Genomic DNA, 16,070 nt, shown 5'->3' on the forward strand with positions numbered 1-16,070 from the left:
AAAATTAAACCCCAGAAATCCAGCAAAGCTGCTGGGGGACTCACTAGGTAGGGAAATTCAGCCTAAACAGAGAATTCTCCCTAACACCATAATCCCCCATCCTGCCTCCACATAGCAAGATGCCCCTTCCCCCTTGCAGACCCACACCAAGAAGCCCCCGCGCCTCTCCCGAAACACACGCATAGCCCCAGCCAACCCCCTCTAAAACCACCCATTCAGCACACATAACCCTATTATCCCCCTTTGATCAGTTAAACACCACCATGCACTGCTGCTTTCACGTTGAATAGTTTAACATTATTTCAAAGTAAATGTAATGTTCCGCTCCCCCGTCTCAATCTGGTATTTTACAGGAACGTTCACGGTATCCTGAAGAAAATGCTAATTGCATTCTCAGCCACGTAAGAACACACAGATTGCTGCTGTTCCTGCAACCCGGCAGCCAGAGCCTTCCCGCTCAAAAAAATCACGAAAATCATGATGAGGAACAAGACCAGGTCGGACCTCCATCTGGTGTCTTGCAGAAACTTTCCCGGTTTCCGGGATACAGTATCCCGAATAAAATGCCCATTGTACCCGCTGTGAGCCAAAAGCACGCAGATTCTGGTTGCACTTGCACCGCCAGCCGAAGCCTTCCCGCGATTCCTGCTGCTCTTGCAGCCAGAGCCTTACCGGTTCCAGCTCGGCTCCATCTGGTTGTCAAATGTCCACTGTAACCGCACCAAGGCAAAGGCACGCAGATTACTGTGCACTGGCAACGACTGCAGCCTTCCTGCTCCCGAAAATCACAATGGTGACGTCGCAAGTCACGTAAGAAGAGTAGGCGGGGCGTTGCTATGGTCCATGGGAACTAGACGCTACGGTCACCACTCTTCCTCTCAGCGCCAAGCCAGTTTAATCGAAGCTGCAGTTCCGGTTTCTTTAAAAGTGTATTGACGGACAATGAACGTTGACGCACACTTCCGGCAAGTGGAACTGAACATAGCATGTTCAGTTTCCGACCGGCATGTGTTATCGGATGAGCCTTTGCTCAAGTGGCTACAGTAGCATGTGGAAAGTGGAACGAAGGCGTTTGTAGGCGTGTATGAAAGCGAAGGTAAGAGTGACTGGGAATCAATTCTGAGGGAAAGCTGGCATTTGGGAGCGCATTCCTGCGGTGACAATGTACTAGCATACAGCAGTTGACCCACTCATTGAACGAGAGGGTTATTAATTATCGAAAGCAGAAATCATGACTATAATTGAGTTTTTGTAACAAGTAACATTTATGTGACATTACTTGGTGAAATCCCGTTGAGTCCTCCACTAGGGCGAAATAAGATGTGTAGTGTGATCCCGTTTTAGTTAACGCTTATTTGAAGGCTGCTATATATTGGAGGAAATGCTGAGCCCATTGAAGTCGGTGTGGATCATTTTGCTTGCTTGCTTGATCACTATGATTCCAAGGAGGAAGACGCCCTCAAAATGTGCGTCAGTTGAACGATATGTTGTAAGGTCCGGCGAATAGCACTATTGATCCGGAGTTGAGAGAGTGTCCATAAGTAAAGTGATAGACTGACTGCCGGTCCACGCCAGTAATAGCATAGTTCCTTTGCACTGTGGCCAGGTGGAGAGGGACCCTTGTGAAATATGGTCCGAGTGGCAGGTTATGTCTTCTAGTAATGAGGTGGGAAGGATTTTTAGTGCGCTAAGGGTTAATCACACATCTGAGGTCCAATAGCACAGGTGGGAGATCCAGGCTGTCAGTGCTGGAAATGGGGCTGGGGGGAGACTCTGGGATGGGGGATAGAGCCCCAGCCCTAGTAGAAAAGCACCCTTTCCCTTCAAGGAACTAGGGCCCCAATCCTGGCAACTTGTATATAAGCCAAGAGAATTTTGGAAACATAAGAATGACCATATTTTACATTTGAAATATGTCTGTGATACAGAACAAAAACTTCTGATCAAGTAATGTACATTGGACACTCTTTGATTTGCCTCAATACTTGCCCTAACAGAAAAATATCAGTACATCACAAGACATATATGCCCATTTGGATAACTTGTGCACATGATGCAAGTCCCCTGAAGCTTTCTTGTGGGTAAGGGCTACTGGGGCTCAGGGAGCAGATTTGGGCGATGGCTCGGGTAGACTAGGCCTGGTGGTTTGGGCCTCAGCGTGGAACAGCCCACTGGCAAGATAAACTTTGCCAAAGCGCAGCTCCATTCTTTTCCAGGTCCCTTTCCTACCCAAATGAGATGCGTAGCAATGTGCAAAAGGTGGTGTTGGATATCGTAAAGATTGTCACAAGGCTCCTGTCTGTTCAAGGACATGTTGTGATTGAAGTATATATGGTAGACTCCAATAATCGGAGCACAGGCTCTAGGTAAGGTTAAGTCCATTCTCTATTGCTGCACAACAGGTAAATTGTAGGGCGACCATATTTTCAAGATTAAAAAAATCTAGACTGTTTGGTTGCTGGGCGCATGTATGATTGCTAAAAAATTCATTTTGAGGTCCTGGAAATCAAGTAATTCCTTTTAATATTGATGATTGGGTGGATGAGCTTCTTACTGTTTTAACGTATGAAAAAGCTATTTACAAGAATACAGATGAAATGGACAAATTTTGGGATATTTGGAGCTGTTTTCTTGAGGTCAATGGATGAATTTGAACTTTTATTCTGTAGCGATACATCCCTAACTTTGAATATTGCTTTTATGATTACTTACCTGTAATTTTTATAAACTATTTTGTAATTAACTTCCATCTATTGCATTGTTTGCTGCATATGTAATTTTCGGTCTTTGGTTTCAATGTTTTCTTTCTTTTTCCTTTTTTCCTTTTCTTCTTCTTTCCGTTTCATTTTCTTTCTCTTACATTTGATATTTGGACTTAGTTTATGATCTGTTTAATGTGTTTTGCTTTGGTTGACTATGCTTGTGGTTAATAGATAAGGAAATGTTTTGTTCTTATTTTTTGTTGTGAAAATACAAATTTTTACTCAAAAAGATTAAATCTCATCTAAAACAGTTTCTTTTTGGTTCTTTCTGTTATTTATCACGGACACCTTTTTAGCAGTTGCTTACTCCACTCTTTTCTTTGGGCATCACCTTTACCCTGGTGTCTTCTGTGAAGTCTTTGGGTTTTACTCTTGATTCTACTTGAAAGCAAGTGTTTCTCCACTCTCACGTTCATGTTTTTCTAAGTTTTCTTCACTTCACAAATTAAAATCTTTTTTTTTCCTTTGGGGATTTGCACTGCTGTTCAGGTCTTGGTTCTTTCTGGCCTCAACCATGGTGAAACTATTTTTTTGGGTCTTCTGGCTTGCACTCTTGCACTTTTTTAAAGGCAGTATATATTCACCAAATATCCAGTGTTATTACCTTAAAACATCACAGCAGTATTTTTTATGGCACTTTTCAACTGAGATTTTGCCACAAAATGCATGGGAGGTGGGGGATTTGGGTGAAGCAATATGGGGTGGAGAGTGGGTATTCTTCTCAGACTCCAGAGCCCCTGGAACTGATGGTGTCGCGCATGCCGCCTTGTGCCGTTACGGCTTCGCCTGCTAACACATACGTGGTCTAGTGTTTACGAAGATGGCTGCCGCCATCCTGTACATCAGCGTTCTGAAGGGATATACACGCTCCTGAGGATCCGTAGCTTCGCATCTCAGCAAAGGTGATTTCTTGCCTGTCGACGCTACCTAATTCTGTTTTTCTTCTTCCTTCCACTTTGAACTCTTCCTCCGCTTTGCCTTATCCATTTTAGATTCTTATGTTGTATGTAATTTTGCTGCTTTTGGACTGTTTTATTCAGCACTTGTTATTTTCATGCCTGGTTTAGTTTAATTCACAGATTTCTTGTTGTAATTTGTCTTGGTTATTTTTAACTTTCTTTTTATAAGTATTACCATTCTCCTGGTTTAACTATACAGCACCCCACTGCCTTTGGCCAGGGTCTGTGCACTTTATATATTTTAAAATAAATAATATGGATTAAACACTCTCGTTCTCACTCATGACATACATGATGGTCACATTCAGGCCAACACAGCGACGAAGGAAATGGGTAGTTTCGAGCAAGTTCTATTTGGTGTTATCAATCTAAAAATTCCTTATGCAAAATCTATTGCATGACACAAAAGATTGCTATTATCTTATCCTTATTTTACAAATGGCAGTAGGAGTGGCAAAAAAGATCAAAGTTACTACTTTTATAATCCCAGCCCAATATTGTGTAAATCCTCCTGGGCACATCCAGCGCCTGCTGGAGGGCTACAGTCTCTTCAGGAGTCTCATTGGCACATTGTTTGGAAATGCTTCCAGTTGTTTTGCGATATACTTTTTAGCCAGGTTCTATCTCTGCCTGGTATGCTTTTTGATGGGCAATAGTGCAGTGGTCTGGCACATGAACAAACTGTGAAGGACTCGCCCTTGTTCCCTGGCCAAAATGTTTTGATAATTTTTCCTTTGCTTCCGTACTAAGTGCAGGAAGAGTATTAGCTGGGCTCTCTGAATCAGGTAGCCGGTTGGTGTTCTCGTCTACACAAGCAAATGGAGGCTGCCTGTTGCTATTTCTCAGACCCCAAAAATAGTGGGGTTGTTTCCAGCTAAATCCCTTCGATAAGGCAACAAGTGCCTTTTCTACGTCTGTGGCCTTGTGATTCACTATGTGCTTTCTGCATGATGGAACCCATGCTCCTTCAGGCTCAATTGCAGTGCATAGTGCTGGTTCTCATGACACCCTTTTCTAAAATATGGTACCCTTTGGCCTTGGAAATTACCAGGGAAACCCCAATTCTGCTCCAACTTTACATATATCGGTTACTTGATCCCCTTCTTCAGCCACATCACTTGATCCTTGAAGGGTCCCTCCATTTGATGGCATGGTTGATTTCGGTGGAAGGCTGATTTGCTGAGGGCGTTTCCGAGAGGGCTTCTCCATCACTTTTGGGGAACCAGTACTGATATGAAATGTTGGTCTGCTGGTGGATATGGAAGAGTCTGGATCCCTTTCATGCTGGAGTAATGTAGATGGTCAATTGTTTTTTCAGAGATACCCTCAATATTGTTACCGAACAATCAGTACATATAGTTGATCAATTTCATCTAGACATGCCCTGGTTGGTGTTTCTTCCCTCATGGAGAGCCTTTTCTGGGGTGTAGGTTGCTGAGTGGCATCACGATTTCCCACCATCCTCCTACTTCCAAGTATTCCTTTCTCTGGTATGTCAACTTTGTTTTGTCTTGGGGAGTGGCCAGATAACCCGATTGTCTCTTAATGCACGTTCTGCCAAGCTAATTATGTTGGTGTGTTCCGTTTCATTCCAAGGGGCAGCAGGCATTGCAGCATTGGATTTGTCTGATAAATTCCTTTCTCCAGAGGTTGCCAACTTTCATGTTTATCGGAGAACTAAAACATGCTGTTACTGAGTTGCCTAACTTTTGCGGAATTACCCAAGCTTTGCATGGCTCACTGATTGTAAGCATATGAGGCACAAATAGCTGACTTAACAAAATATGCAGTCCACCTCCTATTTCCTTCTACAATTGATTCCATCGCGTTTTCACTCCCACTTGGTTGATGTAGGTTTGTTGGGTTATGTTATGATGATTTATACCATGCACCGCTGCTGTCCAGGCGCTCATGTGGTTCTTTAAGAAAAGTAGGTGCGCTAGTTATTAAGGGAAAAGATATAGGATAGAGGTTGTGCTCTTCGGTTGATGCTTGCAGAACCAGGAGGCACTAGCGTCTGTGCGGGTGAGCTTTCTGGGTGTGCTTTGTTGTGTGCAATGGGTTTGTCTGGAGGGGTAGCATCCAGTGTCTGGGTTGTTTCTTGTCTGCAACAGTTTTGTAGTGTGGTTAGTGGTGGGTGTGTGGTATGCATTATAATTTTTTTAAAATTTTTTGCTGTATAGTTTTGCTGGCACTTTTGGCCGTGTGTAGTACACGAGAGGTGTGAGGGTTTGGTTAATTTCTGTTTGGCTCTGGGTGTGTGGTGATTTTATTGTTGGTTCTTCAATCTGTATTGTCACATGTATGGTTTGTCGGGGTGTGCATTTTTATGCTTCTCTTGATGAGTTGAATAGAAGTGTTTTTTAGTCCTTTTCTGAAAGTTAGGTGGTCTTCAGTACTTATTTCCTTTGCTACCGAGTTTCATAGTTTGCCTATCAAATAGGAGAATGCCATTCCTCTGAAATTCCTTGCTTGTAGGGTTTTGTTTCTATTTGGAAGTTGTTGCTCGATATTAGATTTCCTCCTGGTTGGTAGCAGTTAATTTTAGCTTGGAGATATTCAGCTCCTTGTTCTTGTGTTTTTGGGTGATGCAGAGGGCATTAAAGTTAATGCGTTTAAAAAAATAATAATATATTTGTAGCCAGCGCAAACTTCTAAGGGCTTACGTGATATGGTCTCTTCCATTTAATCTCCGGAGTAGTCTTTCTGCAGTATTTTGGATGCGTTGTAGTTTTTTTTTTTTGTGGGGTTCTCGCATTCTAAGGTAGGGGAGTATCCCTCTTATGAGTCGCAGGAGGCAAAAGCATTTTTTTGCTATTGCATTGACTTGTGGTTGTAGCGAAAGACCTTTGTCCATGAGGATTCCCAGGTTTTTCATCACTGACGTTTTCTCCTGTTAGGTTCCCATGAACAGTGACCTGTCTGTGTTTTATTCTCTTCTGGTTGGGATATCATTATTTCTCTTTTGGTCAGATTTGGCTCGAGATTGTTTTGTCATCCAGGTGTATGTCGGTAAGTCATTTGTTGAGGGTGTTGCTTGGGTCTTCGACTGAGGTTTATCTTGAAGATGATTTGGCTGTCGACTACATAGTTGTAGGCTGTCAGTTATTGGTTTTGAATGAGTTTTGCTAGGGGGACATGAATATGTTGCGAAAATGAGGCTTAGTCCTTGTATGCAGCAGGTGATGATTTTAGTTTTGGATGTAAATGGCAGTAGATTTGTCCTCTCTGCTCTTTTGGTGAGGAAAGATTTCAGCCGTTGGAGTGCAGAGTTTTGTATCCAGCATTCCTTCAGTCTTTTTATTAGTGTTTCGTAGGCGGCTGATATGTCTAGTAGTAGGAGTGCCTCTCAGTCCTCTGACTCAGCCACCCCCAGCACTGCAAGCCTCCTTCACAGTCATCCGGCTGATGAAACATGTGTCAGTCGCAGCCTTTTTGTCCACCTTCATCTCTCCTCCTACCACCACTATTGACTCTCCCACTGACTCTGTCCTTGCCAGTCTTCACCTTGCTATCTCTTAACACCCATGACATTGTTGCCACTGTCACAAGGATCCGCCTAATACCTGCTCCCAAGCGTAACAGCTGGTTCGACTCAGATTAGCCTCTCTGAAACTCAAGTGCAGAGTCCATGAACGGAAGTTGCAGACCTCGGGCTCATCCTCTGACAAATTGGCCTACCGCCTACTCCAAAGGCAATAATGTCTCTCTATCCGCTCCAAGAAGAGGGCTCACATCCAGGCTTGCATCTCTGGAGCCACTAATAACCCAGCAGAACTTTTCAAAATCTCCAAGGAACTAGCCAACCCATCTGCAGTCTCTAGCTCGCCCATCCTGTCTCCGGCCCTCTGCACTTACCACCCATTTCACCTCTAAAACTCAGGCCATTTTGACCTCTCATCTGCCTCCTTCCTGTTTCTGCTGCCATGCCTCCCTCAGCTACTCCTCCACCCCCACCCACTCTCCTCTTTTTTCACACATCAAAACGGATGAGGTCTCTAGAGTAGTCGCTCTATGAAGGTCTCATCCACACAGGTTTCACCCTGTTCTTCCAAACCATTAAGGACAATATATCCTCTCTTGCTCTAGCTGACTTCTGTAACCTCTCTTGGCGTTGGCTCTGAAACTCCTTCTCTCAAGCACACCCCCTCCTAAAAAAGCCTTCAGCCAACCTGTCCTGTCTGGCCAACTACTGCTCAATCTCTACTGCCCCCTTGCCTGGGAAACTCCTAGAGAAGTTGGTCTTCTCCACACAGAACCATCACACTGAACTCTCTCTGGTTGTCTTCAAAACCATCAATCTGGTTTTGGAGCATCCAGAGGCACTGAAACTGCTCTTCTCAACACCTGTGAACATTTCTCACAAATCTTGATTTCCAACTCTCTGCTGCTCGCATTCGCCTTGACCTCCCTTCTGCCTTTGACGCGGTCAACCACTGTATCCTCATAAAATGGCTCCAAGATACCCACAGCATCTCAGACCGGGCACTGGATTGGCTGTCCTCCTTCCTCACTGACGGTCCTTCACAGGTGCACCTCGGTTCTTTTTCCTATCCCTCCCCACCTCTCCCACTCTCCACATGGGGTGTTTGCAAGGGCTCTGTACTCTCACCTTGGCTTTTCAATATCTACCATGCATCTCTGGCTCACCTGATATACGCCTTCTCTCCTCATTTCCAGTGCTATGCAGATGACACACAACTCTTCTTCATGCTCTCCTCTTAATTATTTATTGGTCACTTGTTAGGCGCTTATACAATTTAGCAACTGTTTCAAAGTGTCCACAGGGCAACAGGGTGGGGACAGGGAGACCATGATTTACAACAAAGATAAATAATTTAATTGACAGTACACCAAATGGCTGTAAAGAGAAAGGTCTTCAGGCTTTGAGGGAGGCTATTCCACTGACAGGAGCCCGAAGAGGAAAGCGATCGACCACCAGCTCTCTGTTTAGCAAACCGCTTCACACACAAGGAGTTGATGCAAGAGGAACGATGGTGTGTGGAAGTGGAGTATTTGGTCAGGAAGAGTTGGAGATAGAGCGGACCCTGACCCCAGATAGCTTTGTGGATGATACAGAGGGATTTGAATTTAATCCGTGCAGAGACCGAGAAAATCGTGAACGCTTTGTAGGGCAGGAGAGATGCATTCCCCAGTCTTGAGGCCATGGCTAAGTCTCACTGCCCTATTTTGGGTTAGCTGGAGGGATCGCAGAGTGGCCAAAGCAAGATTAAGGAAGAGGCTGTTGTAATAGTCTAGCCAGGAGAGAACCAGAGCATGGTTAACGTTGAGTCTCTGGGGGAAGGAGAGGAAGGGAAGAGTTCTTTGAGAAGGAAGAGCTGAGAGTGGGACTTCTTGACAATGTCCTGAATTTGAGGGATGAAGGAGAGGGATGAGTCGAAGAAGACTCTGAGATTCTTTTCTTCAGAGGAGGGGGTAGAGGGAGAGCCCATGGAGGAAGGCCAGGGTGCAGGGGACCCATTAGGGAGAATCTGTTTAGCTGGCATTGAGGCAGAGGTCATTAGCAGTGCACCAGGCCTGGATGGCAGCGAGGCATTTAGGGATGGAGGGTGCAAGTGTGTCAGTAGGAAGTTTAAAGAAGAGTTGTGCATCGTCAGCATAGCACTGGAAGTTGAGGAGGAGGATATGAGGTGTGCAAGCAGAGAAAGGGAAATGTTAAAGAGCCAGGGTGAAAGAATGGGGCCCTGCTGGACGCCACAGGTGGAGGAGGAAGTGGGGTAGGAGAAAGGGCCCAGTATGATTTCAGAGGAACGGTCAGTTAGGAACGAGGTAAGCCAGTCTATTGCCCGCTCCGAAATACCAAGGGCCTTCCTCCTCCTTTTCCCACCTCCCCTCATTCCTGATTGCCTCTCTGCTATTCTGCTCTGGTGTGCCTCTAATGATCTGTCTTAATGCCAGTAAGACAGACATTCTTCCTATCGGGACACCTGCTCCTCGTTTCTCTCCAGCACTCTGCCCACTCTCTCTATGGGCTGTCCTCCTTCTCCTTGCACTGAGGCCAGAAACCTTGGGGTCATCTTGAACTCCTCTCGTTTACTCCTCAGATTCTGGAGCTTGCCAAGAAGGCCCACTTTCAACTACACCTCCTCAGAGGCATTCTACCTTTCCTCACCTTTCCCCCAGAAGCTCAATGTCTCCAGAGCTTTGGTCCTCTCCAGGCTGGTCCTCTCCATGCTGGATTATTGTAACATCCTCTTCCTCAACCTGCCCCTTTCCTCCGTACGCCTTCAACTGATCCAGAATAGGACTGCAAGACTTATCCTTGGTCTCAAGCCCAGGGATCGTATCTCTCCAGCCTTAAAATCTCTCCACTGGCTCCTGGTGGTTGTGAGGATCAAATTCAAGACCCTCTGCATCATCCACAAGGCTTTCTGGGGCCTGGGACCGCACTACCTGCACATTTCTCTCGCTAAATATTCTCCTTCCAGGTTCCTTCGATCTTCTAGCTCCAAATCTCTGGTGATCAAACGTTTCTCCAAGCAGAGAGCTGGGGGCAGATATCTCTCTTCGGCTGGCTTCCTCCTCTCTCTCACTCTCTCACTCTCTCACTCTCTCACTCTCTCACTCTCTCACTCTCTCACTCTCTCACTCTCTCACTCTCTCACTCTCTCACTCTCTCCTCAAGTTCCACAAATAGATCAAGACATTTTCTTTTCTCCACCTCCTTCGCTCGCTCCCTTTCTAGCTAATCCTTCTCACTGCCGCTGAGACTGGTGGCCTGGTCCCTGCTGTGTCCAACAGGGGCCAGGTCTTCTGCTCAGTCGCCACCAGCACCATCTCTTGCACTGCCTGCTGGGCCTACACCTGACGCTACGCGGTAGACATTCCCCATACTGGATCATCCTTTTGTCTTTACCTGTTGCCTCCCCCAGAGGCACCTCTTGCACTTTGCCCCCCCCCTTCCGGGGGCCCCTTCCAGCACTTATCACCCCTTTTTCCACTCCACTTGCACGTTCTGAATGTCACAAGGCCCAGTAGGACTGCTGCTAGTTTTATTTATTCGTTCTTATTATTTGTTCTTCCTTGTTCCCTACCCCTTTTGCCTTGTGGCACCTTGAAACACTGTTCAGTTGTATAGGTGCCTTATATCCAACAAATAAAATAGAAAATAAAGGAGAACCAGTTGTGTGACCTGTAATGGGAGGACTGCGTGGTCTGACACTATGCCTAGACTGAGTACCCTGTGTGGAGAAGTCAATGAAAGCATCCATAAAGAAGCCTAAGGTTTGGCAATAACCTGTTGTATGATTTTGAAGTAAAGTAAGAGAACTGCCTATGTGAATTGGTGACATCCAAAGAGCTGGAAAGTGTCCCAGGGAACTGTTCTTTCGAAAAGCTGGAAGATTTGAACTGTTGGGAAAGGGACCACCGATACTTTGAGAACTGTTTGAACTCAGGGAACGGAAAGCTGATTACAAGCCAAGAGCTGGTAGAAGATCTGAACTTTATTTTGAACACTATTGATTTTGATGCTGACATCCCTACACATTGTATACAGTTAGTTGTGAAGGCAAGTACAGGTTTTGGACACAGACTAACTTTTGATTTGGACTTCCAGACTATCTTTAGTTTTCTTTAGGTAGGGAAATCCCACCTTAGTATAGGGCAGGTTAGGCCTTACTCCATCCTGCATTTTAATGTAATAAAACATTTGAGAACCAAACTAGAACCTGTTGTCTCTGTCTTCTTCTTCTGCCGCTCAACCGATACAAGTTGGGGAACCCTAAAATTTGGAAAGCTAAGTACCAGAGCATTGGACCCCTCAGTAGCCACCAAGGGCTTGATTGGGATTGATATCTGCAGCAGTAGGGAAGAGACCATTCCCCCAGACGAAAGGATACTAATACCCAGTGTAAGTGATTTCAATCCGGCACTCAACCTAAGTCAATGCCTACTGTGGGATGCACAACTGAAACTCTTAATTATTTATTTGTGTCTATAAGTTCTTTTATTCTGAACGCTGTACCACTTATATCACGCCCCTCTCTTTGAATCCCCCGGTCACACTGAACCAGGAAGCAGACTGGTTTGCAAAGTAAAAATATTTATTTATGTATTTCACAATATACATCACTATTTTTAATAGTTATACAATGATCACCAATGGGGTAATGTCACACTAAACAATCTCTTGAATCACGAGGAGTAATGATGAGCACAAACAAAATAGCAATGAAATAATACTTTTGTGGGTTTGTTCAATCAAATGGCAATGTGGTTAATGTTTCTCCCTGCACACCCCTCAATATGCAATGTAGAGATATAGGAGGAGAGAAAACAGGTTTCAGGAATGCAGAATTCAAGCAAATATATCAATCCCAATTTCCCCCCAGCAAACACAAGAGAGAAACAGAACTAGTTGGCTTTGAATGGAATAGGCAAAACACTAAATATGGGCTTAAATCACTGAAATGGTTTAAATGGTTTAGATACTAATGGGAGCCGCTTGATATGGTTGAAGGCAAACACTAGCAATGATATGAGAGTAATAAGCAAAGAGAACTTAAATTTGAGGTCAGGTGCAATGAAAATCGATTTTACATGTTATAGAGTTTGCCAAAACGAAAACTTTTCACCTTCGGGTAATCGCTATCACGGGAAACCTATAGGGATTTGGGATGCGGTTGTGGGTTCTCTGGAGAGCTTATGAGGTTAGCTACAAGCAGACACTTAAATCGTTTCTAGCATGAAAATTGGAGAAGTTATGGACGTTTTCGTGGAGGTAGTTTTTTTCCAGATGGAGGCAAATTGTAAAATAAGGATGCGCTTTTAAAAATACAAACAAGATTTCTTACACTAGGTATGGACTATGAAGATAACTACACGACAGCGCAGCCACCAGCCCAGGACGTCACTGAATGGGTTTTGTGTGCCGAGATGCTTGCTAGATGAAATGTATAGAAGCGCAAAGATCGGTTTAACACTACGAGTACAAAAGATAATAGGGATGAGATAGAGAGTTCAGGCAGTTCAAAGTATTCTAACAATGCAGTTCTGGATATAATAGAGGATGGGTTTGGATAGGGATGACTATGGACAGTACATATGCTAGTGACAGTCCTATACTACGGATACTCGCTACATAGGTTTGGACAGAACCGTCAGGGATTCAGGTCAGTCAAGATTTCTGCACAGGAATTCTGCTGGGCACACCGGACTGGACAGCAAGGCGCTCTGGTCTGCAATCAGCGAGGCGCTCTGGTCACCGCACGGTAGGACTGGACTGGATCTGCAATGGCTCTTTGGTCACAGCACGGCACAGCACTACTGGGTTGGGTCTTTAGATTCTGGCACTGATTCTTAGCAGGAAATTAGTTACAGCACAGCCAGGCTGTTCTTTGGTTCCCCTTAGAGGTCTGGGGTAAATTCTGGTTTCTAGAATTTTAAAGGCCAAGCTAGTACTGCTTGCCAAGTTTCTGGAGTCTGGAGCAAGGGAGATGTCTGGTCCTCTGGCAGGGTGCGTTGGCAGCAATCGGTTGGTGGGTGAATCTGTGTCTGTTTCTAAGCCCTCAGCTCTCTCTATGTATCCATTTAATAAAGGGATGGGTATGCTGAATTATCCTAAGCACACCCCCTTGGTTGGCGATAGGGTAAAGTCTGCTCTCTCGCTTGATTTGAGGAGAAAAACAGTGTCATCATGATGATGTGGGTTTATGAGGCAAAACATCCTCCCCTTTGCCTTTTGAACATGAAATCTACTTTTCATATAATACATATTTACAATTTTACAAACTTTATAACAATAGCATAACTAGATCACATTTTGTGGAGCAAATATTCTTCCAAGCCCCGTTGCTGTGGGATCTTGGATCTGGATTTGACAGACTTTTGCATTTTTTGTCCGGGACACAATATCTAATTTGTCCAAAAATTGGCACATATGTGTGCATTGTCTATGGGCATAAGTGTGTGAAGTTTCATGCTTCTGACATAAATACATTTGCTGCAAAACCAGAATTTTCACTATACCTTCTCTGAACATCGCACAGAGTTCTGACATCTTTTAAAATGTGCACCCACAAATCACATTAACAATGCTATTCTATAATTTTTCCAAATTTGCACAGTCCTTAATCAGTCTTTTTCAAAACTATGCTTTCTGTGCTTGTGAATCCACAAGTGACTGCCTGTCCCGCCTCCTTTCCTCCTGGCAGGTCTGAAGCAATCCGCCCCCTTCCTTCTGGGAGAGGCCACTCTTGACACTTCACAATCTGCATATCCTTTCAGCCAAGGAAGGTCCATTGTCTTTCTGCTGCATCCCCAGATCTCCTCCCCTGATTTAATTCTCACAAAGGAATGACTTCCTGGCCTTGGTGGGAAGCAGGAGAGGGATGCCTTTTGTTGTTGAAACGCTGTGGAACTGGTTTGAGTGGCTTTGAGTCAACTTAAATTCGATGTCAAATTCTTACATTTTTCTTTGTTTAAAACAAAACTTGCAATTTTCACACAAGCAACTAGAACTCTTATTCCAGCTTCTAAACCATAAAAATTAAATAGTTACAACCTAGGTTCCTCTTAATGACGGGTCACTTAATTTCCAGACATTTGATTTCAATTGCACAAGTTTAAACTTCAGATGCAAACAAATGACAGCTGTCATACAGGCGGCCGCTGGTACTGCGCCCATATTTTGACAGATTTTCGCAGGAACACTTTTTACTGTGGATATTTTCATGACAGATTCCGCTTTCCGTGACATTGTACGTTCATAATGATTTCTTAAAGGAGGTGACGGGTAACACCCAGCAAGGATATTGGATGTTTTGTGGTGTTTTGGACAAGTGTTTTGTATTTTCAGCAACCAAGGAAAAGGGATTTAAAAACAATTTCTGTGTTTTCTTCACTAAAGCACTGCCTTGCATGCAGTTTCCATTTTTACTTGGTGGGCAGCCCAGTGGCATGTTTCAGCAGTGAGGTCTCCGTTCCACCACTGACACAGGCAAGGTAGAATTGGCAGCCATTTTTTTGTGCTTTCAAAGGCAAGTTTCTTTAGGTTTTGGCACTGTAGAAATCAGGACAGTAGCCGATGTGGAGTCTTGTAGACCTTTATTACACACTGGTTAAATGTAATGTCTTAACCACGGTAGTTGAACTCCAGGTTGACCCCACAGTTACTTCACTGTGAGTAAAAGGCACCAGGAGTTCCTCTTCTCTTGTAGTGTCTCCTACTTTCCCGGACCCGGATAGGCCCACCAGTTGCTCTCACTCTCCTCTCCTTCTCCCTGCAAAAAGCAACCAAAATGCCATTAGGCCAGTCCCTTTTATACCTGGTGCTTGGAGGGAAAAAGGGCCAATCAGGGACAACTGCCCCCCCCCCTTTCCGATTGGTGGGGACTCTAGGCACCCACCCTCTATGAATAGATCTGCCTCCTCCTCCTCCTCCCTTACTCTGGCTGCCTGGTTCCGGCTCCCCCTCCCCTTTGTCAGCCACGCCCTCTCCTTCGGCCCCGCCCCCCCCATGGCGTCTCCCCTGAGGCATGCCTCCCGGAGGCCCGTCCTGCTCGAGGCCCCAGGTTACTGTTAGGGGTCTGCCCTGCTTGAGGTAAGGAGGGGGCTCTACTCTGTTCCCCTTGTCGTGCTCCTGCCCAGCTGTCTGGCGCACCTCCGACGCCGAGCGGTCGGCACAAGCCGGGCTCTCCGATTCCCGAGCCTCGCCGCCGCTCGCCGCCGGAGGTCGCCGAGGCATGCCGTGTTCGCGGGTCTCCCAGCCGCAGCGCCAGTGTACCAGGTCCTCGTGGGCACACGCGGCGCTGCGGCTGTGGGGACCCGCGGCCGCCACGCCGGCACTTGCCGCCGACAAGGCTCTCCCTTCAACAGGGATGCCTCCCCGGCGGCCGCCCCCAGCGTCGCACACGCCCGCGGCATAGCGGGCTCCTCTGGACGTGCGTCCCGCTCTCCGTCCACCCCGTCCACCCTCACCTCCTCACATACCCCCACTACGGATCCAGGCCGGTCGGGCCGGATCGAACTTCTGGATAAGTAATCCGCCACCAGCTCGAAGCTGGCAGGTCTATGTAAGGTAACGAAGTCGAAGGGCTGGAGGGACAGGAACCATCGCAGAACTCGTTGGTTGGAGTCCTTGTGTCTCGCCAACCACTGCAGTGGTGCATGGTCGGTATACAATGTAAACTTCCTCCCCAGTAGGTAGTATCGCAAAGAGTCCACCGCCCATTTAATGGCGAGACATTCCTTTTCAATAGTGGAATATGCTAACTCATGTGGAAGGAGCTTCCGACTCACAAAACAGATCGGTCTTAGGAACCCGTCTACCTCCTGCGTCAGGACCGCCCCCAACCCTATGCCAGAGGAATCCGTCTGCAGGAAGAAG

General features: G+C 45.8%; 1 protein-coding gene across 1 annotated transcript in view; it reads left to right on the top strand.

Moving 5' to 3' along the window:
- The first annotated feature begins 812 nt into the window (after window positions 1–812).
- The window catches only part of BMS1 (BMS1 ribosome biogenesis factor), a 798,176-nt gene continuing 782,918 nt past the window's right edge, over window positions 813–16,070 (top strand). Inside the window, exon 1 of the mRNA XM_069611034.1 lies at window positions 813–1,096. The gene's annotated coding sequence lies outside the window, so the exon portion shown is untranslated. The remainder of the gene's footprint in view (window positions 1,097–16,070) is intronic.

The sequence above is a fragment of the Ambystoma mexicanum genome, chromosome 8 (assembly GCF_040938575.1).
Source record: "Ambystoma mexicanum isolate Mex_15411 chromosome 8, UKY_AmexF1_1, whole genome shotgun sequence".
Lineage (NCBI taxonomy): Eukaryota > Metazoa > Chordata > Amphibia > Caudata > Ambystomatidae > Ambystoma > Ambystoma mexicanum.